Source organism: Chiloscyllium punctatum, chromosome 43 (genome assembly GCF_047496795.1).
Source record: "Chiloscyllium punctatum isolate Juve2018m chromosome 43, sChiPun1.3, whole genome shotgun sequence".
Classification (NCBI taxonomy): domain Eukaryota; kingdom Metazoa; phylum Chordata; class Chondrichthyes; order Orectolobiformes; family Hemiscylliidae; genus Chiloscyllium; species Chiloscyllium punctatum.
Genome location: NC_092781.1, coordinates 40586043 through 40613285, shown reverse-complemented (window position 1 = coordinate 40613285; position 27243 = coordinate 40586043).

Below are 27243 nucleotides of genomic sequence, written 5' to 3'. Positions count from 1 at the left end.
CTGTCCCCCTCCCTCTGTCCACCTCTCTCTCCTCTCTCTACCCCTACTCTCCCTCTCCCCTCCCTCTCCCCTCCCTCTCCCCTCTCTCTACCCCACTCTCTCACCTCCTCTCCATATCCCGTCTATCTCTACCCCACTCACCCCCTCTCTCCCCTCTGTATCTCCCCATCTATCTCTCTCTCGATTCTCTGTCCCCCTCCCTCTGGCCCCCTCCATCTGTCCCCCACTCTCTCTCCTTTCTCTTTCCAACCCGACTCTCCACTCTCTCTCCCCCACTCTCTCCCTCTCTCTCCCCTCTCTCTCTCCCGCTCTCTCTCTCCCTAAATTCTCTGTCCCCCTCCCTCTGTCCCCCTCCCTCTGGCCCTCTCCCTCTCCTTCTCTCTCCCCTGACTCTCCCCTCTCTCTCCCCTACTCTCCCCCTCTATCCCCTCTCTCCCCTCCCCTTCACTTCACCCTCCCTCTCCTCCTCTCTCCCTCCCCCACTCTCTCCCCGCACTGTTTCTCCCCACTCTCTCTCCCCAATGTCTCCCTCACTCTCTCCCCACACTCTCTCTCCCCTCCTTCTTTCCCCCTCCTTCTCTCCCCCTCTCTCTTCCCTCTCTCTCCCTCCACTCTCTGTCCCATTCCCTCTTCCCCCCGACCGCATCTCTCTCCTCTCTCTCCCCCACTCTCCCCCCTCTCTCCCCCACTATCACCCTCACTCTCTCTCCCCTCCCCTCTCTCTACCCCAGTCTCTCACCTCCTTTCTCTATCCCGTCTCTCTCTACCCCGCTCACTCTCTCTCGCTCTTCCCCTCAAACTCTCTCTCACCCTCTCGCTCTTCACTATCTCTGTCACCTAAATCTCTCCCCTCTCTCTCCCACTCACACTCCCTCCCTCTCTCACCCTCTCACTCTCCCCCTCTCTCCCCGCGCTCTCTCCCCCTCTCTCACCCCCTTTCCCCTTCCCTCACCCTCCCTCGCTCCCTTCCTCTCCCTCCCTCCGTCTCTCTCCCAGTCTCCCCCCGTCTCTCTCCCCCCGTCTCCCCCCTTTCCCCCACACTTCCCCCACTCTCACCCCCATCTCTCTCCCCACTCTGTCGCCTCATCTCGCCCACTCTCTCCCCGTCGCTCTCCCCGTCTCTCCCCCACTCTCTCCCTCCATCTCCCCTCCCCTCTCTCTTCCCACTCTCTCTTCCCCCACTCTCTCCCCTCTGTCTTCCCTCTCTCTCCCCCCGTCTCACCCTCTTTCTGTCCCCCTCCCTCACCCTCCCTCGCACCTTCCTCTCCCTCCCCCTCTCATCCACGTCTCTCCCCCTCTCCCTGTCGCTCTCCCCGTCTCCCCTCTCTCCCCTCCCTCTCCCATCTCTCTCTCCCCCTCTCTCTTTCCCCACTGTCTCCCACTCTCTTTCTCCCTCGCGCTCTCCCCCACTCTCTCGCCCTCCCCGTCTCTCTTCCCTCTCGCTATCACTCTCTCTGCTGCCTCTCACTCTTCCTCCTCTCTCCACACCCCTCTCACCCTTCTCTCACCCTCTCCCCTACTCTCACCCCTTCTCTCTACCGTTTCTCTCTCACCCCCTCTCTCTACACCTCTCTCCTACCAACACTTTTCCCCCCCTCTCTCTTCCCCTCTCTCTTCACTAACTCTCCCCCACTCTGTCACCTAAATCTCTCTCCTCTCTGTCACTCCCTCCCTCCCTAACCGTCTCCCTCCCCCACTCTCTCCCCCACTCTCTCCCCGCACTCTCTCTCCCCACTCTCTCTCCCCACTCTATCCCCCACTCTGTCCCCACACTCTTTCCCCCCTCCCTCTCTCCCCTCTCTCTCCCCATCTCTCTCACTCCACTCTCTGTCCCGCTCCGTCTGTACACCTCTCTCTCCTCTCTGTCCCCCACTCTCCCCCTTTCTCCGCCTCCCTTTCTCTCCTCCTCCCTCTCCCCTCTCTCTCTACCCCACTCTTTCACCTCCTCTCTCTACCCTCTCTCTCTACCCTGCTCACCCCCTCTCTCGGCTCCCAATCTCTCTCTCCCCTTCTCTCTTTCCTAACTTTTTCTCCCACTCTGTCGCCTAAATCTCTCCCACTCTCACTCCCTGCCTCTCTCATGCTCTCACTCTCCTCCCCGTCTCTCTCATCTCTCTCCCCCACTCTCCTTCCCCACTCTCTCCCCCAATCTCTTCACCCACTCTCACACCATCTCTGTCGCCTTTCTCTTCCCCCCTTTCTCTCGTCCCCCTCTTTCTCCATTGTCTCCCCCAATCTCACTCCCCCTCTTCCTCTCACCTTTCTCTGCCCCCTCCTCTCCCCACACCCCCTTGTCTTTCCCCTTTTCTCAACCCCCACTCTCTCCCTCTCTCTCTCCCCCTCTCTCTCACACCCTCTCTCTCACACCCTCTCTCTTCACACTCTCACTCTCCCCCTCCTCCTCTCTCTCACCCCTCTCTCACACCCTCCCTCTCACACCATCTCTCTCACACCCTCTTTCTCCCCCTCCCTCCCGCCTAACGCCAAACTCTCTCTCTAAACTCTATCCGCCTTTCTCTCCCCCCTTCTCTGTCCCGTCTCTCTCGCCTCCTCTCTCTCTCCCCATCCTTTACCCGCCACTCTCTCTCGCCCCCTCTCTCTCCCCCTCTCTCCCCACTCTCTCTAGCCCTCTCTCTTTCAACCCCTCTCTCTCGCCACACTCTCTCTCGTCCCCTCTCTCTCGCCCATCTCTCTCGCCCCCTCTCTTTCGCCCCCTCTCTCTAAGCCCCTCTCTCCACCCATCTCTCACCACCTATCTCTCTTCACCCATTTCTCTCCCCTCTCTCTCCCTCTCTTCCACTCTATCACCCCTCTCTCTCACCCTTCACTCTCTCCCCCCTCTTTGTCCCCCTCTCGCCTCTCCTTCTTATCTCTCTCTATCACCCTTTCTCTCTCCTCCCACTCTCTCCCCTCTCTCTAACCCCTCTCTCTCCCCACCTCTCTTGCCCCTCTCTCTCGCCTTTCTCTCTCAACCCCTCTCTCTCTCCTCCACTCTCTCCCCCACTCTCTCTGCCTCACACTCTCTCCCCCTCTCTCTCCCACTCTCTCTCTCCCCCTCTCACACCCCTCTCTCCAGCCTCTCTCTCCCCGCTCTCTCTCACCCCTTCTCTCTCCCGTCTCTCTCTCCCCTCTCTCTACCCCTCTCTATCCCCCTCTCTCCAGCCCTCTCTCTTCCCTTCTCTCTCCTCCGTCTCTCCACATCTCTCTCCCCTCTCTCTCCCTCTCTCCCACTCTATCACCCCTCTCTCTCCTCCCTCACTCTCTCCCCCTCTCTTTACCTCCCTCTGTCTCTCTCCCTTCTCTTGCGATCCCTCTCCCCTCTCCAACTCCCCTTTCTATCTCCCCTCTCTCTCACCCCTCTCTACCCCCTCTCCCCCTCTCTCTCCCCTCCCCTCACCCCCTCCACTCTCTCGACCGTTCTCTCGCCCCCCTCTCTCGTCCGCCTCCCTCGATCCCGTCCCTCTGCCCCGTCTCTACTCCCCTCTCCCTGCCGCTCTCTCTCCCCCTCTCTCTCTCCCTCAGTCTGTCCAGCTCATTCTCTCCCCTCTCACTCCCCTTCTCCCACTCTCTCTCCCTCGCCCCTCCTTCTCATCCACTTTCCCACTTGCTCTCTACCCCCTCTCTCTCTTCCCCTTCTCTCTCCGCCCTCTCTCTCCACGCCTCTCTCTCTATACCATCTCTCCTCCTCCACCTCCCTTTCCCCCTCACTCCCTCTCTCTCAACCCCTCACTCCCTCTACCCTCTCTCTCTCTTCCCCTAAATCTCTCTTCATTAACTCTCTCACCCAACTCTGTCACCGAACTCTCTCCCCTCTCTCTCTCCCTCTCTCATCCCTTCCCTCTCTCAATCCATTCCCTCACTCACCCTCTCACTCTCCCCCTTTCTCCCTCCCCGTCTCCCCTCTCATCTCACCGCGCTCTCCTGCTCTCTCTGCCCCCTCTCTCCCCTCTCTTCCCTCTCTCTCGCCTCCTCTCTCTCCCCTCCTCTCTCCCTCTCTCTCCACCGTCTGTCTCCCCCTCTCTCGCCGACTCTCTCCCCCGTCTCTCTCTGTCCCCCTCTCTCTCTCTGTACCCCACTCTCACTGTCCCCTAACTCTGCCCCCCTCGCACTGTCCCCGCTCTCTTTTTCCCTCCTGTCTCTCTGTTACCTCTCTCTCTGTCCCTCCTCTCTGTCCCCCTCTCTATTCCCCTCTCTCTGTCCCCCTCTCTGTCCCCCTCTCCGTTCCACTCTCTCTGTCCCCCCTCTCACTGTCCCCCCTCTCTCTACATTCCCCTCTCTCTGTCCCACCTCTCTCTGTCCCCATCCTCTCTGTCCCCCCTCCTCTCTGTCCCCCTGCTCTCTGTCCCCCTCTCTCTGAACCCTCCTCTCCCTCTGTCCCAATCTCTCTATCCACGCCTCTCTCTGTCCCCCCCTCTCTACCCTCTATCTCTGTCCCCCTCTCACTGTCCCCCTCTCTGTCCACCCTCTCTCTTTCCCCTCTTTTTACGCCCTCCCTCTCCACATCTCTCCCCTCCCTCTCTCTCCCCCTCTCTCTCTGTCCCCTCTCTCTCTGACCGCCCCTCTCTCTGTCACCCAATCTCTCTGTCCCCCTCTCTCAATGTCCCCTCTCTCTCCGTGGCACTCTCTCTGTCCCCTTTCTCTGACCCCCCTCTGTCTGTCGCCCCTCTCTCGCCGTTCTCCTCTCTCTGTCCCCCCTCTTTCTGTCCCTCTCTCTCTCCATTCCCCTCTCTCTGTCCCCTCTCTCTCTGTCTCCCCACTCACTGTCCCCCTCTCTCTGTCCTCCTCCTCTCTGTCACTCACTCTCTGTCCTCCCTCTCTCTGTCTTCCCTCTCTCTCCGTGGCCCTCTCTCTGTCCCCTTTCTCTGTCCCCCCTCTCTCTGTCCCCCCCTCTCTCCATTCTCCTCTCTCTGTCCCCCCTCTCTCTCCGTTCTCCTCTCTCTCCAGTCCCCTCTTTCTGTCCCCTTTCTCTCTCTCCGTTCTCCTCTCTCTGTCCCGCTCTCTCTCCGTTCTCCTCTTTGTGTCCCCTCCCTCTCTGTCCCCTCTCTCTCTGTCCTCCTCCTCTCTGTCACTCACTCTCTGTCCTCCCTCTCTCTGTCTTCCTTCTCTCTCCGTGGCCCTCTCTCTGTCCCCTTTCTCTCTCTCCCCTCTCTCTGTCCCCCTCTCTCTCCCTTCTCCTCTTTGTGTCCCCTCTCTCTCTGTCCCCTCTCTCTCTGTCCTCCTCCTCTCTGTCACTCACTCTCTGTCCTCCCTCTCTCTGTCTTCCTTCTCTCTCCGTGGCCCTCTCTCTGTCCCCTTGCTCTCTCTCCCCTCTCTCTGTTCCCCTCTCTCTACGTTCTCCTTTTTGTGTCCCCCCTCTATCTGTCCCCCTCTCTCTCCATTCCCCTCTTTCTGTCCCCCACTCTTTGTTCCCCCCTCACTCCGTTCCCCGCGCTCTCTGTCCCCGCTCTCTCTGTCACCCATCTCTCTCCGTTCCCCTCTCTGTCCGCCCTCTCTCTCTTTTCGCCCTCTCTCTCCGTTCCCCTCTCTCTGCCCCCCATCTCTATCCCCCCTTCCTCTGTTCCCGTCTCTCTCAGTCCCTCTCTCTCTCTGTCCCCCTCTCTTCCCCCCTTCCTCTGACCCCCTCTCTCTGCCCCCTCTCTCTCCCGTTCTCACTGTCCCCCTCTCTCTGACCCCCTTTCTCTCTGTCCCCCCTCTCTCTGAACCAAATCTCTCTGACCCCCCTCTCTCTGTCCCCCCACACTCTCTGCCCCCCCCTCTCTGCCCGGCCTCTCTGTCCACCCTCTCTGTACCCATCTCTCCCCTCTCTCTGTTCCCCCCCCCCCCGTCACCCGCTCCTTGGTCCCAGCCCTCTCTCTGTCCCTCCCGCTCCCTGTCCCCCTTCTCTCTGCCCCCCTCTATCTGTCCCCCCCTCTCTGTCCCCCCGTCTCTCTATCCCCTTCACTCTCTGCCCCCCTTCTCCATGTCCCCAATCTCTGTTCCCCCACTCTCTGCCCCAATCTCTCTCCCCCATCTCCGTCCCTCCCCTCTCTGTCACCCTCTCTCTGTCCGCCCTCTCTCTGATCCCCCTCTCTCTTCCCCCACGTCCCGCCCTCTCGGTGCCAGCCCTCTCTATGTACCCCCTCTCTCTGTCCCCTCACTCTCTCTGTCCCCCCTTTCACTCTGTCCTCCTCTCTGTCCCCACGGTCTCTCTGTCCCCCTCTCTCTGTGTCCCCCCTCACTCCGTCCTCTCTCTGTCACCTCCCTCTCTGTCCCCCCGTTCCCCCCCTCTGTCCCCCACTCTCTCCATCCCCCACTCTCTGACGCCCTCTCTCTGTCCCCCACTCTCTCAACCCCCACTCTCTGTCTCCCTCTCTCTATCCCCCTGCTCCCTGTCCCCATCTCTCTGTCTCCCTCTCTCTATCCCCCTGCTCTCTGTCCCCCTATGTCTGTCCCCTCTCTCTGTCCCCCTCTTTCTGTTGCCCTCTCTCTGTCGCCCTCTCTCTGTCCCCCTCTCTCTCCCGTTCTCTCTGTTCCCCTCTATCTGTTCCTCCCTCTTTGTCCCCCTCTCACTGTCGCCCTCTCTCTGTCCCCCACTCTCTGTACCCCCCTCTCTCTGTCCCCCCCTCTCTGTCCCGCTCTCTCAGTCCACATTTCTCTGTCCCTCACCCTCTGCCCCCCTTTCTCTCTATCCCTCTCTCTGTGTCCCTCTCTCACTCTGTCCCCCTCTCTGTCCCCAGGCTCTCTCTGGCAACCCTCTCTCTTTTCCTCCTCTCACTCCCTCCTCTGTCTGTCACCTCCCTCTCTGTCCCCCTGTCCCCCTTCTGTCCCCCACTCTCTCCATCCCCCACTCTCTGCCCCCTCTCTCTGTCGCCCACTCTCTCCAGCCCCCACTCTCTGTCTCCCTCTCTCTATCCCCCTGCACTCTGTCCCCATCTCTCTGTTCCCCTCGCTCTGTTGCCCTCTCTCTATCCCCCTGCACTCTGTCGCCCTCTCTCTGACCCCCTCTCTCTCCCGTTCTCTCTGTCCCCCTCTCTCTGTCCCCTCATTCTTTGCCCTTCCCTCTCGCTGTCGCCCTCTCTCTCTATCCGTCCCCTCTCTCTCTCTTTCTCCCCTCTCTCTGGCAACCCCTCTCTCTCTCCCCACTCTCTCACTGCCCCCCACTCTCTGTCCCCACTCTCTCTCTGTCACCCCTCTCTCTTCCCCTTTGCCCACCTCTCTCTGACCCCCTCTCCCTCTGTACCCTCCTCTCTCTGTCCACTTTTCTCTGTCACCCCCCGTCCCCCCGCTCTCTGTCCCCCTCTCTCTGCCCCCTCTCTGTTCCCAACTCTCTCTCCCCACTCTCTCTGTTTCCCCCTCTCTCTCTGTCCCCCCTCCGTCTGTCCACCCTCTGTTCCCCTCTCTCTGTACACCTCTCTCTGCCACCTCTGCTGCCCTTACTCTGTGACCCCCACTCTCTCTGTCCCCCCTCTCTCTCTGTCCCCCCTCCGTCTGTCCCCCTCTGTTTCCCTCTCTCTGTACACCTCTCTCTGCCACCTCTGCTGCCCTTACTCTGTGACCCCCACTCTCTCTGTCCCCCCACCTCTCTCTGTCTCTCCCGCTCTCTGTCCCGCTCTCTCGGTCCCCTCTCTCTCTGCCCCTACTTCTCTCTGTTCCCCCTGCTCTCAGTCCGCCCCCTTTGACCCCTTCTCTCTTTCCACCTCTCTCTGTTCCCCCCTCTCTCCGTATCCCTGTTCCCCTCAACTGCGCCCCCGTCTCTCTGTCTCCCCTCTCTTACTGTCCCCACTCTCTCTGCCCCCTCTCTCTGTCCCCCTTGTCACTGTTCCCCCTCCTGTTCCCCCTCTCTCTGTCCACCCTCTCTCTGTACCACCTCTCTCTGTCCTACCTCTCTCTATGCCCCCTCTCTCTGTCTCCTTCTGTCTCTGCCCCCCTCTCGCTGTCCCCACTCTCTCTGTCCCCCTCGCTCAGTCCCCCTCTCTGTCCCCCCTTCTCCGTCCCAGCCCTCTCTCTGTCCCCCCTCTCATTCCCCCATTCCTCTGTCCCCCTCTCTCTCTGTCCCCCATCTCACTGTCCCCCTCTCTCTGTCCCCCCTCTCTCGTCCCCCCTCTCACTGTCCCCCTCTCTCTGTCCCCCACTTCCCCCCTTCCTCTGTCCCCCTTTCTCTCAGTCCCCCTCTCTCTCTGTCCCCCCTCTCTCTTCACCCCTTCCTCTGTCCCCCTCTCTCTCTCTGTCCACCTCTCTCTGACCCCCCTCTCTCTGACCCCCTCTCTCTAACCCCCCTCTCTCTGTCCCCCCACTCTCTCTGTCCCCCTCTCTGCCCCCCGTCCACCCTCTCTGTACCCATCTCTCTCTCCCCTCTCTCTGTCCCCTCCTTTCTGTGTCTCCCCCCATCTCCCCCCTCCTCTGTCCCCCACTCTCTCCATCCCCCACTCTCTGTCCCGCTCTCCCTGTCTCCCTCTCTCTATCCCCCTGCTCTCTGTCCCCCTCTCTCTGTCCCCTCTCCCTGTCTCCCTCTCTCTATCCCCCTGCTCTCTGTCCCCTCTCTTTGTCTCCCTCTCTCTATCCCCCTGCTCTCTGTCCACCTCTCTCTGTCCCCTCTCACTGTCCCCCTCTCTCTGTCCCTCTCTCTCTCCCGTTCACTCTGTCCCCCTCTCTCTGTGCCCCCTTTCTCTCTGTTCCCCTCTATGTGTCCCGCCACTTTGTACCCACTCTCTCTGTCCCCCTTCTCTCTGCCCCCCTCTCTCTGTCCCCCTTTCTCTCTTTCCTCTGTGTCCCTCTCTCTCTGTCCCCCTCTCTTTCCCCAGGCTCTCTCTGTCCCCCTCTCTCTTTGTCCCTATCTCACTCCCTCCTCTCTCTGTCACCTTCCTCACTGTCCCCCTGTCACCCCTTTGTCCCCCATTCTCTCCATCCCCCACTCTCTGTCTCCCTCTCTCTGTCGCCCACTCTCTCCAGCCCTCTCTCTCTGTCTCCCTCTCTCTATCCCCTTGCTCTCTGTCCCCATCTCTCTGACCCCTCACTCTATTGCCCTCTCTCTGTCCCCCTCTTTCTGCACCCCTCTCTCTTGTTCTCTCTGTCCCCCTCTATCTGTGCCCCCTTTCTCTCTGTCCCCCTCTCTCTGTCCCCCTCTCTCTGTCCCCCTCTCTCTGACCCACCTCTTTGTCCCCCTCTCTCAGTACCCTCTCTCTCTGTCCCCCTCTCTCTCCCGTTCTCTCTGTCCTCATCTCTCTCTCCCCCTCTCTCTGTCCCCCCTTTCTCTCTCTGCCACTCTCTGTCCCCATCTCTCTCTGTCCCCCTCTCAGTCCCCACGCTCACTCTGCACCCCCTCTCTGTGTCCCCTATCACTCCCTTCTTCTCTGTCACCTCCCTCTCTGTCCCCCCGTCCACCCTGTCCAGCACTCTCTCCATCCCCCTCTCTTTGTCCCCTTCTCTCTGTCCCCCACTCTTTCTATCCCCCACTCTCTGTCCCACTCTCTCTGTCCCGACTCTCTCTGGCCCCCACTCCCTGTTCCCCACTCCCTGTCTCCCTCTCTCTATCCCCCTGCTCTCTGTCCCCCTCTCTGTCCCCCTCTCTCTGTTGCCCTCTCTCTGTTCCCCTCTCTCTCCAGTTCTCTCTGTCCCCCTCTCTCTGTCCCCCTCTCTTTGCCCCCCGCTCTCTGTCTGACCCCTTTTCTCTCTATCCCCCTCTCTCTACCTCTCTGTCCCCACGCGCTCTCTGTCCCCCGTCTCTCTGTGTCCCCCTCTCACTGCCTCCTCTCTGTCACCTCCCTCTCTGTCCCCCCTGTCCCCCCGTCCACCACTCTCTCCATCCCCCACTCTCTGTCCCCCTCTCTCTATCCCCCACTCTCTCCGTCCTCCACTCTCTGTCCCACACTTTCTGCCCCCTCTGTCATTATGTCCTCCCCTATTTCTCTCTCTCTCCCTCACCTTATCTCTCCCTTGCCTTTCTCTCTCTGTCTCTCCCTGCTCCTTCTCTCTCTGTCCACCTCTCTCACCCTCGATCCCCCTACCTCGGTCTCTGTTTCTCCCCACCTCCCTCTGTTTCTCTCTGACTAAATCTCTCTCCCTCCTGCCCCTCTCTCCCTCTCTGACGCAGTCTGTCTCACTGACGCGTCCCTCTCCCTCTGCTCCAGAGACTGGGGAGGGGTGTAGTGGTTGGTGCTGTGGCTGCATGTGGTTGGAGGGGTAGTTTTGAGATGATAGAGCGATGTAGGAAGTGGGAGGAGTGGGAAAAATGGGGTAGAGACGGAATTGCGGAAGGGAGACAGATGGCAGGAGAGTGAGAGAGAGTGGAGGGGAGGGGTAGAGGCAAGAGTGGAGGCAGGTGGAGAGAGTGGGGGAGAGGAAATGAGGAGGCCAGGTTGGAGTGGGGGGAGTCAGAGGGAGTTAAACCCAGCTCCTGAGCTCAGGGCGCGGTGTCCTCCCCTTCCCTGAGGACCAGGACTTGGGGCTGAGTCTGTCTCTCTCCAGCTCAGCTTCTCCAACACAAAGACACACAACAACATCGGTCACTCTGATGCTCGGCACGTTTTAATCAACATTTTTATTGGTTACAAATGGAAGTGATGGATACAGTCAGTGGGATGGTGCCTTTTCTCACTGGACCCTGGGTTGTGAGAAACATTGAAATGTTTCCCTGTCACCCCCCTGGGGGATAAGGATGGAGAAACCAGCGCTACCCTCAGTCTGTTACCATAGCGACAGGCAGCTCCATCACTGAAACACTGAACTGAAATGAGAAAATCCCGGATGGTGTGATTAATGAGGGAATTTGATGGATGGATGGATTTGGGTGAAGGGATATTTCAGCACATTCTTCAGCTGCTGCCTGAACTTAGTCTGGGTCACGGCATAAATCGCGGTGTTTGTGCAGCAACTGAGGAGCTGCAGCATGAAGCCCAATTCCTGCACAAAGGCATGGAGATACACAGAGTGATACGCAATCAACCACATCCGTTTCCATATAGAATACAGCATGAACGTTGACCATAACAGGATGAAATTGGCCGAGATCACAAACAGTAAAATTATGGATTTTTTTCGGTTTCTCATTTCAGTGTCAGACTGAGCGTTCCCATTGGTGTGAGTGCGGAGTCTCCTGCGGGCTCTGCTGGTCACGAAAATGTGTCTAACGGTGAGAACATTGAGCAGCAGAATCAGGAGAAATGGGACACACGGGGTTAGAATGTAGTGGATGAACTCGATAGAGACCCAGACAATGGAAAGTCGAACATCGTCTGTTGCCACACAAAACCAGGGGCGGTTCTTCAGGTAATACCGAGCCTCGACCATAAAATACCAGGAAATGTTCTTTAAACAGCTCAGCACAGTCACTGCTCCCAGAACCACAGCCGCCGTTTTCTCACAGCAATATTTACTTTTCAGCTTCTGGCAACAAATGGCCACAAAACGATCAAAGGTGAAAGTGACGGTGAACCAGACAGAGCAGTCAGTGGCTGCATAAAGCAGGACGGCGTGGATATTACACACGGGGACGGAGTACCTCAGGAAAAGAAACTGTTTCGGATAAACAATGGGAATGTGTCTCAGGATCAGGTCGAGGATAATGACCAGCAGATCCGCCACTGCCATGGCCCCCAGGTAACGTCTGACACATGGAGACAATCCACAATCTTTATAAAGCAGGACGTAGATGGTCACTACGTTAACTGTGAGGAAGGAAAACAAACACATTATCCATCAGCCTGGAGGCAAAGGGACCCGTTTGATCGGGGACCCAGTGAGATTTTCAAATGTGTCCCTGTATTCAGGGATTTATTAAAATAATTGGAGCTGGAATAACAAATGGGAAGGTCAGAATTACTGACAAAAATGTGACATAAACCACAAGAAACCCTCCCTCCCCAAGCACAAAGAGACACATCCATGAGGACAGTTAGTTTCTAGAACATTCCCACACACTCGATCATTCGAGAGCAGACACAGGTCACTCCTTCCCAGTTCCTAATACGGAGAGTGGAAACGTTGCTGTCCTGAAGGATTCTCTCCTAGTTTCCTGAAGACAAACGGAGTTTGGGAATTTCTGTATTTTGTGGTCGATCCTGTGTCGTGGAGAAATGTAAACGCAGGGAAAACGTATTCCCCCCTCTAACTGCCTAATAGTCCTTCGGAACGGGATTGTCCACTTCTCCCTGGAACGGGATCTCTTCCCTCGGATTCCTAAAGTTTTTTTCAATTCACTGGAGTCCAGCCGTTCACAAACAATGTCAGGGAGAGAACGTTCTGGGTAATGTCGGTTATAGAATGTTGGGGACAGAACGTTCCGGGGAATGTCGGTTATAGAATGTTGTGGACAGAGCGTTCCGGGGAATGTCAGTTGTAGAATGTTGGGGACAGAACGTTCCGGGGAATGTCAGTTATAGAATGTTGGGGCAGAACGTTCCGGGGAATGTCAGTTGTAGAATGTTGGGGACAGAACGTTCCGGGGAATGTCAGTTGTAGAATGTTGGGGACAGAACGTTCCGAGGAATGTCAGTTATAGAATGTTGGGGATGGAACATTCCGGGGAATGACAGTTATAGAATGCTGGGGACAGAACGTTCCGGGGAATGGCAGTTATACAATGTTGGGGACAGAACGTTCCGGGGAATGTCGGTTATAGAATGTCAGGGACAGAATGTTCTGGGGAATGTCAGTTCTAGAATGTTGGGGACAGAACGTTCCGGGAAACCCCTTGATCTGTCAATCACCTTTCCCCGACTACCCACCCCACCAACATGATGTCCTGTACCTGGACACACTGTAACATTAATGGGGTGAGAGACGGAGGGTCCAATCACAGGAATGGGAACTGAAGGCATTGCCAGTTCAGCTGAAATGGTTAGATACACCACATTTTCAATCCACCTCACAGTACCAGCCCAGACACCATACACCCAGAGGAGACATCTGTTCACCATGGAACTCTGTACAGACCCGGCCAGTGTCCTGCTCAGTACAACCCAGCAATCTGCCCAGATTCAACCATTACACTGGTGAATACAACGCAGCAATCTGTCCAGAGTGGAACACTGCACAGATCAGATCAGGGCATTGAACTATAACCCCGCACTAGATATCTGTCCAGGACGGGGAGCTGTGCAGACCACAGCAGTGCATTGATCTATAAACCCGGACTAGATATCTGTCCAGCACTGGGAGCTGCGCAGGGCACAGCAGTGCATTGATCTATAAACCCGGACGAGATATCTGTCCAGTATGGGGAGCTGTGTAGACCACAGCAGTGCATTGATCTATAAACCCGGACTAGATATCTGTCCAGGACGGGGAGCCATGCAGACCACAGCAGTGCCTTGATCTATAAACCCAGACTAGATATCTGTCCAGGATGGGGAGCTGTGAAGACCACAGCAGTGCATTGACCTATAATCCCGGAATAGATATCTGTCCAGCACGGGGAGCTGTGCAGACCACAGCAGTGCATTGATGTATAAACCCGGACTAGATATCTGTCCAGGACGGGGAGCTGTGCAGACCACAGCAGTGCATTGATCTATCGCCCCGGACTAGATATCTGTCCAGCACAGGGAGTTGTGCAGACCACAGCAGTGCATTGATCTATAAACCCGGACTAGATATCTGTCCAGGACGGGGAGCTGTGCAGACCACAGCAGTGCATTGATCTATAACCCCGGACTAGATATCTGTCCAGCACGGGGAGTTGTGCAGACCACAGCAGTGCATTGATCTATAGCCCCAGACTAGATATCTGTCCAGGACGGGAGGCCGTGCAGAGCACAGCAGTGCATTGATCTATAAACCCGGACTAGATATCTGTCCAGTTTGGGGAGCTGAGCAGACCACAGCAGGGTATTGATCTATAAACCCAGACTAGATATCTGTCCAGTACGGGGAGCTGAGCAGACCACAGCAGGGCACTAATGTGTGAACCTGAAACAAATATCCATCCAGCATATGGAGCTACACAAACCATATCATTGCATTATCCATAAACCTCAACCAGAATGACTGACCAGCACAGCGATCTGTGCAGTGATCACCCGTGAATTAATTTGCAAACCTGGACCAGTTACCCGCCAAGTGAGTAGGACGGTGTACCCCACCCCAGTGCATTGATCTGTAACCCAGGAGCACTTACACTCCCAGCATGTAGGACTGTGTAACCCACCCCAGTGCATTGATCTGTAACCCAGGAGCACTTACACTCCCAGCATGTAGGACTGTGTAGCGCACCCCAGTGCATTGATCTGTAACCCAGGAACAGTTACCCTCCCAGCATGTAGGACTGTGTACACCATCCAAGTGCATTGACCTGAAACCCAGGAACAGTTACCCTCCCAGCATACAGAGCTGCGTACGCCCCCCCCCCCCCAGTGCCTTGATCTGTAACCCAGGAGCAGGTACCCTCCCAGCATGCAGGACTGTGTACACCACCCCAGTGCATTGATCGCTAAACCAGGAGCAGTTACCCTCCCAGCATGTAGGACTATGTACACCACCCCAGTGCATTGATCTGTAACCCAGGAGCAGTTAACCTCCCAGCATGTCGGACTGTGTAACACACCGCAGTGCATTGATCTGTAAACCAGGAGCAGTTATCCTCCCAGCATGTAGGACTGTGTACCCCACCCCACTGCATTGATCTGTAAACCAGGAGCAGTTATCCTCTCAGCATGTAGGACTGTGTACACCACCCCAGTGCATTGATCTGTAAACCAGGAACAGTTACCCTCCCAACATGTAGAGCTGTGTACACCACCCCAGTGTATTGATCGGTAAACCAGGAGCAGTTACCCTCCCAGCATGTATGACTGTGTACACCACCCCAGTGGATTGATCTGTAAACCAGGAGCAGTTACCCTCCCAGCATGTAGGACTGTGTACACCACATCAGTGCATTGATCTGTAAACCAGGAGCAGTTACCCTCCCAGCATGTAGGACTGTGTACACCACCCCAGTGCATTGATCTGTAAACCAGGAGCAGTTACCCTCCCAGCATGTAGGACTGTGTACACCACATCAGTGCATTGATCTGTAAACCAGGAGCAGTTACCCTCCCAGCATGTAGGACTGTGTACACCACCCCAGTGCATTGATCTGTAAACCAGGAGCAGGTACCCTCCCAGCATGTAGGACTGTGTACACCACCCCAGAACATTGATCTGTTAACCAGGAGCAATTACCCTCCCAGCAAGTAGGACTGTGTACACCACCCCAGTGCATTGATCTGTAAACCAGGAGCAGTTACCCTCCCAGCATGTAGGACTGTGTACACCACATCAGTGCATTGATCTGTAAACCAGGAGCAGTTACTCTCCCAGCATGTAGGACTGTGTACACCACCCCAGTGCATTGATCTGTAAACCAGGAGCAGGTACCCTCCCAGCATGTAGGACTGTGTACACCACCCCAGAACATTGATCTGTTAACCAGGAGCAATTACCCTCCCAGCAAGTAGGACTGTGTACCCCACCCCAGTGCATTGATCGGTAACACTGTGTTAGATGCCTGCCCAGTGTGGGGAAACTTGCAGCCCATGCTGGAAGTGACAGGATGTACCACTCCCACCCACTTACAGCTCCATGTCTCCATTATTGCCCTGACAAGGGGTTGCTGTGTGTGTGAACATCACCACATGGGCGGGGTTTGGGAAATAGACCGAGAGGGAAGACTGAGAGACAGTATCATGAAAGGATGTGTTCCCAGGTTTCAGAATGCTGAAATGTAGACACTTCGATAACATCCTGTAACATGAACCTGTCTTCCCAGGAAAGATGGGAAAATGGGATATTGGTGTGAGGTCAGATGTTGGAGAGTTTTGGATGAGCATTTGTTCTACAGCTTAGTAAATGGAGTTCTTCACGGCTGGAGGTACACACCATCACCCAGATGCCCCTGGATATTCCGTGATCCCTGATACTGGTGTCATCAGTCAATGGGCACACGGTTGAGCTTTCTCAGCTTGGAGCTGCCCTCCACAGTTTACCCCGAGCATGGCAGATAAGGGACAATTACACTGTGGTTTGTCAACAGGGGCACGGAGGCTCTGGTGGATGGGCGAGTACAGAGAGGGACCATTCTCTTCCTAGAGGGATCACATTACCAGACCCACCGAGTATGGTCTGAGCTCACAACCCAGCTCAGTGCAGTATCTGTGGTCTGAAGAAATGCCCAGCAATACAGGACAAGCATCAATAACCTTCCCTGCTCTGTCAGGATAAGGCTCACCTGAATCTCTCTGTTCCCTCACACTCACTGTATATCTGTTATAGCACGAACAAGGCTCATGGTCCACCACTCTCACTGCCACGTGCAGCACCTTGTCTCTCTGTCTCTGTCTCTGTCTCTCTCTCTCTCCCCTCCTCCCTCCATTTCACCCCTACACTAATAACACTGCATGGATACAACAATGTGGACTGACTCCCTCCGGACCCCTCACCATGACCCCCTCCACACCTACACTAACACTAACAGCAGAGCCACCCACTCCCACCCTCACTCACTCCCTCCCTTCGTCCTATTCCAGGAGAAACAGCCTGGAAAAGGACAGAAAGGGCCAAGCTGGGTGGTGGAGTGCCCGATATCCGTTCCCTCACCCCCTCCCCCCGCCATGTGGGGAGGACCCTGGTAGGAGCCGGGGAGGACCAGGATGCCTCGTGTGGAGATTCTGAAACATCCACGTCCCACCGACCGAGTAAGGAGCAATGTTCAGTGAAGGGCAATTCTCACTTTAAACCCACTGGCAGCTCCGTTCCCTCCGGAAAAACTTAGAATCCATGGCCTTGATGCCATCTCCCTTTTGTGTCGAACTGGTACAAAGGAAATCCCCACAGTTTCGGTGGGCAGGAGGTTGGGCTCACAACACATCGTCACCACCACCTCCCAGGAAGGGAGCACAGTGACTCCCTCCGACACCTCCTCCTGTAAACAGCTCAGAAACTGAAACTGATAGTAACTGCTCTCCTCAACTGTCCTGATATCTTCAACAATCTGTGCTCATATACACGCACCTGTCTCTGCTCCTGCACCCCCTCTGTAACGGTATGACCTGTATTAAACTGTCTTTCATTGTCTTTCCTACCAAAGTGTATCACCTCACACTGTTCTGCACTGATCCCCATCTGCCATAAACCTGAACACTACACCAACGTGTGATTGTCCTGTTAGAGTTCCACACTCTCCTCCAAAGACTTTACAATTCTTCCAGGTTCAGTGCCATCTACAAACGTTGAGATTGTCATAGAGTCACAGTCCCCATGAAACAACTGAAATCCTGCTCCATTCACGAGTGTGAGCCAGTGAAATACTGCTATATTACCAATACTGCTATGTTTAATTTAAGTTACCTATGAGCTTCACGCCGTGTCCTCACCATCCCCGTGTGTGTATCTGTGTGTGTCTGTGTGGGGCAGGTCTGGCAGTCTCTGTGGTTCTTAAAGTGATGCAATGCCACCCTCTGATGGCCTCCACACGCCACTGCACAAGCATTGGCAGAGGGTGAAAACCAACAGGGATTCATTCAGAGATGGGGAGGGAGAGGGCAGCTGCTCACAGCACCATCCAAACTAATGTCTTATCCATGGACTGATCTAAATGTCCTTTAAATCTTGTAACTGTTCCTGCTTTCACCACTTCCTCTGGAAGTTCATTCCACACACAAGCCAATTTCTGTCTAAAATAATTACTTCTCATGACGTTTCTAAATCGTTTTCCTCGCATCTTAAAATATCCCTCAGTTTTGAATCCCCAACTCTCGGGAAAAGACATCAGCCCTTCAGCTTATCTGTACCCCTCCTTATTTTGTAAACCTCTGGAAAGTTACCCCTTAATCTCATACTCTCCAGTGAAAAAAGTCCCAGCCTATCCAGCCTCTCCTTATAGCTCACTCCCTCCATTCCCAGAAACATCCAGGTTAATCTGTTCTTAACCCTCTCCAGCTTAATAATATCAAGGTCAATAATATCAAAGTGAATAGTCAAGGTATTTTCTAAGGGTATGGGGAGAACAAAACTAGAGGGTATAGGTTTAAGGTGAGAGGGGAAATATTAAAGTGACCTAAGGGGCAGCTTTCTCCCCCAGAGCGTGGTGTGGCTATGGAATGAGCGGGCAGGATGACCAGACTGGACACAGTATTCCAGAAGAGGTCTCATCAATGTCCTTTACATCCTCAACATGCCGTCCCAATTCTGATACTCAATGGTCTGACCAATGAAGACAAATGTGTTAAACACCTTCTTAACCACACTATCTATATGAGATGCAAATTTTAAAGAATTATACCTGACGGCCTAGGTCTCTGTCCTACAACACTGACAAAGGCCGAGCTATTAATTGTATAGGTCCTGCTCCTGTTTGATTTACCAAATCCAATACCTCACATTAATCCAAACTAAACTCCACCTGCCACCCTTCAGCCCAGTGTGTGATATTACTGCCACCTCACCCTTCACCTTCAATTTTAAAAGGCCCATCCCTCTCCAGGAAGCCTGCACACTCCTGCCTTGATTTTCACAAAGACCCTGAGCTTGGTTTTCCTTGTGTGGTTTGGGGGAGGAGGGACAGATTGTGACACAGTCTGTGGGGAGGAGAGGCTGGAGAGTAATCACCGGCCGCACGTTAGAGTTGGGTAAGAATGATCGGTGTTTTGTGATCAGAAATTAAGCTCTTCGTTCGGCTCTGGTGTTCAATAATAAATATCCATTTGAGACCCTTCTTTGGGCAGAGTGTGAGTGCACGATTTTTTCCCCTAATATTGCAGGCTACAGGTAATAGTGATTAAAGATGTTCTTAGTTAATTTGGATAGCACAGCACATACACTCAATATCCTACAGTTGAGACAAATGTTTTGCATTTGTTTAATAATAAAAGTGTTGTTTGTAATTCAGTACTGGGAACCTGATTATAATAAATCCACACCGAGCTGAAAGTGAGCACTAAAATATGACCCAAAATCTGGGTATGGTAGTGTAGTGGGTAGTGTCCCTGCCTCTAAGCCAGAACTCAGGATTTGATTCCAATTCCTGAACTTGTGTGGTAGTGTTCCTAGCTCTGGACTAGAAGGCCTGGATTCAAGTCCTGCCTTTTGCAGAGGTATGTCCCAGCATGTCAGAACAGGCTGATGAGCAAACACACAGGAGAATACTGTTACAGCTTTATGGGTATTGCTGAGTGGTGCTAGTGTCCCTACCTCCGGGCACAAAGGTCCAGGCGTAAAGCCCACAGAGGTGTCTCAGGATACATCTGAACAAACTGGTTAAAATGGATTTAGAATTGCGACTTGATGGAGAAGGAGGAGGTGTCAGTATGGCACTTCAGAATTTAGGCCCAGGATGATTGAAAGTACAGCCATTCGTGTTGGTTGGGGTCACATTTCGCAGCAGTAAAGGTTTATAAAATCAGAATGGTAATGGGTAGGGTGAGTAGTCAGGGTTTTTCACCAGGTTAGTGGCGTCCAAAACTAGAGGGCATTGGTGGAAAGTGAGAGAGGCAAGGTTTTGAAGAGGCCTAAAGGGCACCTTTTCACACAGAGGGTGGTGTGCGTATGGAATGAGCTGCCAGAGGAAGTGGTGGAGGCTGGTACAACTACAGCATGTAAAAGGCATCTGGATACTGACAGACCTGCCGAACTTTTCCAGCAATTTCTGTATTTGTTAAAAAAATGTATGCATTTTAACACAGGTATTCTGAATACATTAAATATTTTATTTTTTAATGACGCAGGGCCATGTAAACATATTTCAAATTGACCGAGACCATTTTCTGCTCAGGGTATTGCTCTGTGTATGACAGCAGCAATGATGCACCTACATGGAACAGGGAATGTGATGGAGACATAGTTTGGACAATGTACAAGGAGACCTCACATGGTCCAGTTTGGGAGAAGATGACATTACTGTGTGATTCAACTCAGAGAGGGAGACAATGTAACCTGCCTGAGAAGGAACGGCCGATTACACTCTCTCTCCTTCATTGTTCCTCATCACAGCAATGTGTGCGAGCTAAAACAAACTCTACAGTCATCGTTACCACTCTTATTTTTATAGAACCCGTACAGTGTTGAAACAGGCCCTCCGGCCCAACAAGTCCATACCAACTTTCCCAAACCATTCCCCTATATTTACCCCTGACTAATGCAGCTAACCTAGAAATCCCTGAGCACTACAGACAATTTAATATGACCAATCCACGGAACCTACACAGTTTGTGGTAGGAAACTGGATCACCCATTTGAAGCTCACACAGACAAGGGGAGAATGGGCAAACTCCACAGAGACAGTCACCCAAGGCTGGAATCGAACCCAAGTCCCTAGTGCTATGAGGCAGCAGTGCTAACCACCGTGCTACCCTTTGGGTAATTCCTGACCAGAATTCATTGGAATCTATTCACTGCCTAAAGCAAAGGGAATTCAGCCAAATCCAACTCTCCCAGGATGAAATCGCATTGCTAGCAGCTGTGAGAGTACAATATAGACCATAAGACATAGGAGTGGAAGTAAGGCCATACAGCCCATCGAGTCCACTCTGCCATTTAATCATGGCTGATGGGCATTTCAACTCCACTTACCCACATTCTCCCCGTAGCCCTTAATTCCTTGTGACATCAAGAATTTATCAATCTCTGCCTTGAAGACATTTAGCGTCCTGGCCTCCACGGCACTCTGCGGAAATGAATTCCACAGGCCCACCACTCTCTGGCTGAAGAAATGTCTCCACATTTCTGTACTGAATTGACCCCCTCTAATTCTAAGGCTGTGCCCACGGGTCCTCGTCTCCTCGCCTAACGGAAACAATTTCTTAGCGTCCATCCTTTCCAAGCCAGTGATTATATAATTGCAATACCCAAACAGTTTGCCATTCATCTTTCCACCATAGTTTGAGTAACATTGCTGTGGATCATAAACGTGTTGTTTTAGCAGATTAAAGAAACTAGCCTGACTTGTTGCTAAAACTGACCCTGACCCAATCTGAGACCGATATCATCGGCCATTTCACCAACCTGGTCACGTTTAACATTTGTTGTGAGCAGTGGAGGAATGGGGCTAGAAAAGGAAACAGAGACCCCAAAAAGCCGGGGAACTATAGACTGGTGAGCCTGATGTCAGTGGTGGGTAAGTTGTTGGAGGGGATTCTGAGGGATAGCATTTACATACATTTGGGAAGGCAAGGGCTGATCGGAGTAGACAACGTGTCTTTCTGTATGGGAAATGATGTCTCATTAATTTGGTTGAGTTTTTTGAAGAGGTGACAAAGAAGATTGATGAAGACAGTTTGGTAGACATTGTCGAGATGGACTTCAGCAAGGTGTTCTTTTAATGATTAAAGAGCCAAAAAAATTACAGCCCAGGAATAGGGCCTTAGCCATCCAAGCCTGAGCCGATCCAAATGTACTGTCTAAATCTGTCGGTCAATTCCTAAGCATCTGTATCTTTCTGCTCCCCACCTACTCATGCATCTACCCAGACGCATCTTAAATGAATCTGCCGTGCCTGCCTCTACCACCTCTGCTGGCAACGCGTTCCAAACGCCCACCACCCTCTGTGTGTCGTACTTACCGCGTGTATCCCCCTTAAACTTTCCACCTCTCACCTTGAAAGCACGACCTCTCGTTACTGAATCCTTCAACCTGGGAAAAAGCTTGTCTCTATCCACCCTGGCTATACCCTTCTCCATTACTTTAGTGAAAATAAACCTAACCTACTCAGCCCCTCTTCAGAGCTTGTATTTCATTCTGATTGGTAGAGAGATTAGTAAGTTTCAGTCACATAGGATACAGAAGAAGCTAGTCACAATTGGCTTGAAGGAAGAGGGATATTTTTCAGCATGGAGGCTTGTGAGCAGCAGTGTACTGTAAGAATCAGTACTGAGTTCACTGCATTTCATCATTTATGTAAAGGATTTAGATGTGAATATTGGGGCAATAGTTACTAAGGTTACAGATTACATCAGAAAGGTGGTGTAGTAGATTATCTCAGAGTATAATGAGACCACAATTAGATGGAACAAAGGGGCAAGGAGTGACAGATGAAGTTTAATTTAGATAAATACGAGGTTTTGCATTTTGTGAACGCAAACCAGGGCAGGAATTATATACTTGATGGTAAGGTCCTGGAGCGGGTTGTGAAACAAAGGGACGTCGGACTGCAGATGCATCGTTCCTTGAAAGTGGAGTGGCAGGTCAACAGAGTGGTGCTGAACACATTTGGCACATTTGCCTTAATCAGTAAGAGCATTGAGTATAGGAGTTGTGGTGGTATGTTGCATCTGTACAGGCTGTTGGTGAGACCTCTTTAAGAATACTGCGTACAACTCGGTTGTCTGCAGAAATGACTGACACACACATGTTCCAGGACTGGAAGTTTGAACTTTAGGAGAGGTTGATTAGGTTGAGGTACTTTCTCCTGGAGTGTCAGAGGCTGAGGGGTAACATAATACAGGTTTCTAAAACCATCAGGGGCATGGATATTCTGAACAACCATCAGGGGCATGGATATACTGCTCCCTAGGGTAGGGGAGTCCCGAACAAGAGGGCATAGGTTGAAGGGAAGAGGGCGAATGATTTAGAAGGGACCTGAAGGTACATGTTACATACAGAGAGTGGTGTGTGTACATAAAGTGCTGTCAGAGGAAGTGCTGAAGGCGGTTACAATCGCACATTTAAAAAATATCTGAAAGAAGAGGGATATTAGCCAAATACTGGCAAATGGGACTGGATCAGACTTGATATCTGATCGGAGTGAACAGATCGGTCTAACGGGTGCTGAACACATTTGGCACATTTGCCTTAATCAGTCAGAGCATTGAGTATAGGAGTTGTGGTGGTATCCGTTCTGCATGACTCTCTGATTGTATAAGAAGGATGATGAATAATTCTGAAAGGACCTTTCAAGTGGGAATTCTCTTCACTGGAAGTTTATCGTGACTCTATGTTCACATTAATTGAAACCTGCTTTAGTTAAATATTTGACAGAGAAGTGAGTCATGGATAATGGGACACAGACAGGAAAGTGGGGCTGAGACCCCAACCTGATCAGCCACAATCTTAGTGCCTGGTGGAGAAGGCTCAAAGTGTCTAATGACCCACTCCTCCTCCTCAGTCCCATGTTCCTGTATTCCATTCAGCCGCTCAAACGTGCTAGACAGGAACAGTTGGAGGCCAATTACTCCTATAACCTGTTGCACCGAAACAGAGGAGACCATTCAGCCTCTCAAGACTGTCCCACACGCTTTGAAGTGATTTGGGAAATGTAATTGGAAATTCCAGGCACAGGTATGATCAAGGTCCCTCATCTCTCTTCACAGAGATTCCCCTCTCTGCAACTTGTGCTTCATTTGTTGGTCATGTTGCAGACCCAGATTCACTGTGAATACAGCCCCCATACCTCAACCAGAGTTGGCTCACAAAATCATCTGTTCTTCCTGACTGCAATATTCAGTAATTGCAATTTCATGAAGATAACACCCACTAACTCTCCAATAACAGAATGTGAGAACATCAGAACCAGGGACAGGTCGTTCACTCCCCAAGCCTGACTTGCCCTTCACTAAGATCATGACTGATCTGCTCTTGGTCTCAAATCCTCTTTCATACCCAATTCTTTATCGCCCTCAACTCTCTGACAGGTCGATATCTATCTACCTCCTCTTCAAATCATTTCAGTCATCTAGCTTCCCAACACTCTTGAGAAGAGAAATCCTGATATTAAATAATACCTGTTTGAAGAAACCACGTGCTGCTCCTATACTATGGGTTACTGATGCGAACAAAAGAGGTTGACTCAAGGGTTCAGGTAAAAATGACTGGCCCCGATATCAAGGCAGTGGTTGACATCTGCTGACATCAAGGAGCTTAACAAAACTGGACTTAATGGGAATCAGAGTAAACTCTCCAATGTTTGGGGTCAAACATGGCACAAAGGAAGATGGTCATCATCTCAGTCCTGGGTCACCTCTGTGGGAGATCTTCAGGGTAGCTTCTTCTTCACAAACATCTTCAGCTACTTCATCAATGTCTCCCCGCCCCCACCCTCCCCATCATAAGATCAGAAGTGGGGATGGTCACCAAAGATTCCACTATGTTCAGAACATTTTGTTCCCCCTTCAGCTCCTGAACTGGCCTGTGTCCATGTGCATCAAGACCCAGACTCCATTGAGACTTGTGCTGTTAAAGTGTCAGTGACATTCATGTAACAGCAGTGCCTGGCACTGCCCATTGCCACAGTAAAAATATAGTTCATTCAGCACCTCACGCTGGTTTCACAGGAATATGAGGAAGCCATTCAGCCCATTGACACTATTGGAGATGAACAGGGACAGCCCATGCAGTGCCTCCAGCCTATTACTCAGGAAGAGAAGGAGTCCAGTGTGATGGACCACACCAGAGCCCCTCAAAAATATTGGAAGGCAGTTGCCTAGAAACTAATGTTTTCTTATTTAAAAGGGAATGTAAATTGTCTGTTCCAGATGCAATGTGACAGGTCAAACTACTCGGTGTGAAGCTAAACACTCTTTAAACACGAACTATAAAATGAAACCTAAGAAAGAGGAAATTAGAATAACTTAATTCTATTGGACAACTTAACAGAATAATAGATTGTGGAGCTCTTACTAATGAACTGTTCCGAGAGACGAAAATCCCATAAACACAGCCCTTGGCAAAACTGAATATTCAGTCACAGATTGCCACAAACTCAAAGATCCTAATCTGTGAGAGCTGGTCACACCCATTCAGGCTGCATTAAAATAAACACAAGGCCTCCCTCGCTGTGTACTCAGTGGTCTTAACTCACCAGCTTGGTAATGATCATTCAATCTCTCTCTTAAAAGAAACCAGGACAAAATAACCTCTTAAAACTGCAGCATCATCACACTTGTCAGTACATCGACCTATCAAACAGGAACCAGGGGTAACCAGTCAGGCCCTTGGCCCTGTCCAGTTGGACAAGGAAGAAGTCATTCAGTCCCCTGAGTCAATTACACAGAATCAGAACGAGGCCATTCAGACCCTTGAGTCACTTACACAGGGACAAGAGGAGGCCATTCAGCCAGTTGAGTCACTTATACAGGAACAGTAGGGGGCAGAATAGGGTAAATGATGCTGATCCTGATGAATGGCTTTTGCCCAAAACGTCAACTCTCCTGCTGTGCTTTTCCAGCAAACCACTGTCTACTCTGATCTCCAGCATGGGTAGTCCTCACTGTCTCCTAATCGATGCTCTAACATGATGAACAAGTGGAGCAGAGGCTGCACAGACAGATTGCTCCACGTTCTACGTCGTGGCGCCATCGCTCATGATACACACGTGGGACTTTAACGTGGTTTACTCGCGGTGAGGAGGGAAGCCATGTGTCTTGTGTGAAGTCTCAAGAAGGCATGTTCCATCTCTGAGGTGACAGCCTGGTGTTCTCTATGTAGGGCAGAAGCTGGTGGGAATGGCTACCTGTTTCAGTTGGAAGGTATTGTGGCTGCTGTTGGTGATTGTGAACAACCTGACGTTCAGTACAGGGTTCACACACCGACTGCACTATAACATGGGGAGAGTTAGAAAAGGCATATACACTATTAGGAAAGTCACGTTAGACTGATGAATGGACTCATTACGTTCAAATAATAACGATCTTGTTCATGTTAATCTTGTCTAGTGCACGTCTTGTGCAGTGTATCCTGTATGCCTTACTCTGTCCAAGTGCATTTCCACCCTATGATCTGTCTGGCCATGCTCACTATGGTCTGCCTCCACTGCTCATAAATAAAGTGTTTCCCTGTACTGAGGGACACGTGACAACAAATCAAACCAATCAATCCTGGGTAAAGTATGGAATTTCTCTCCCTGTCAATGTCTGTTTTGCAAATAAGTGATCGCTGCCACTCCTCGTGTTTCAGCATCACCATTTCTTCATCTCTCACAACTCTACAGGTTAAACACTTTGCTTCTTTACTCTATCCGCATGTTGCCATCACCAGTGTCTGTGGTAAGGAGATCATTCCTTACAAAGGAGATCAACTCTGTAGAGAGTGCCCCAAATGGTCTCTCAGCAAGGCTCTACAACAGCAGGAAGATGGCTTTACTTATCTACTCGAATCATCTTACAATAAAGGACAGCAGACCATTGAATGCACCCATTACGTACACAGGGTCTGATTTGGAGCAGTCAGTATAGACTTGTGAGTGGGAGATCATGCTTCCCAAATTTGTTAGAGTTCTTTGATAAAGTGACCAGGAAGGTTGATGAGTACAGAGCAGTCGACAGAGTCTCTATGGATTTCAGTAAGGCGTTTGATAAGGTCCCACACGGGAGGCTGCTCTGGAAGGTTCCATCACGTGGAATGCAGGGGGAACTGGCCAATTGGATACACAGTTGGGTTGATGGTCGGAAGCAGAGGGTTGAGTGGAAGGATGTTTGTCAGACTGGAGGCTTGGTCCATTGCTGTTTGTTATCTATGATTTGGTTGAGAATGTACAAGTTATGATTAGTAAGTTTGCAGATGACACTAAAATAAGTGGGATTCTGGTCAGTGAGGAAGTTTATCAGAAATTGCAGCAGGACCTTAATTCAAGTGTGGAAGTGGGCCGAGAAATGGCAAATGGAATTTAATATAGATGCGTGATGTCTTACATTTTGGGAAGTCAAATCAAGGTAGGAGTTTCATGGTGCATGGAAAGATCTTCAAGGCTGTAGCGGGCAGAGAGACCTTGGAGTTCAGGTGCACGGTTCTCTGAGAGTGGAGTCACAGGTAGACAGAGAAGTGAAGAAGGCTTTTTGGTACATTGGCCTTCATCAGGTAGGACGTTGAGTATAGAAGTTGGGAATTTATGTTGCAGTTACACAAGGCTTTGGTAAGGCCACACTTGGAGTTTGTGTTCAGTTTTGTCACCTTGTTATAGGGAGGATGTTATTAAATTAGAAAGAGTGCAGAAGAAATTTTCAAGGACGTTGCCAGGACCTAATGGTCTGAGTTATAGGGAGAGTTTGGGCAAGCTAGGACCTTTTCTTTAGAGCGTAGGAGACTGAGGGAGTCCGTATAGAGCTGAATAAGATCACGATGGTAGGGTTAATGCTCTCAGTCTTTTTCCAAGGTTTAGAGAATCGAAGACGAGAGAGGATCAGTTTAAGGTTAAAGGGGAAGGAATAAAAGGGAACCTGAGGGGCCACTTCTTTACACACAGGCTGGTACGTGGATGAGCTGCCAGCAGATGTGGTTAAGGGGGTTACATTAACAATATTTCAAAAGCATTTGGATAAATATGTTGATAGGAAAGGACTGGAAGGATATGGGCCAACTGCAGGG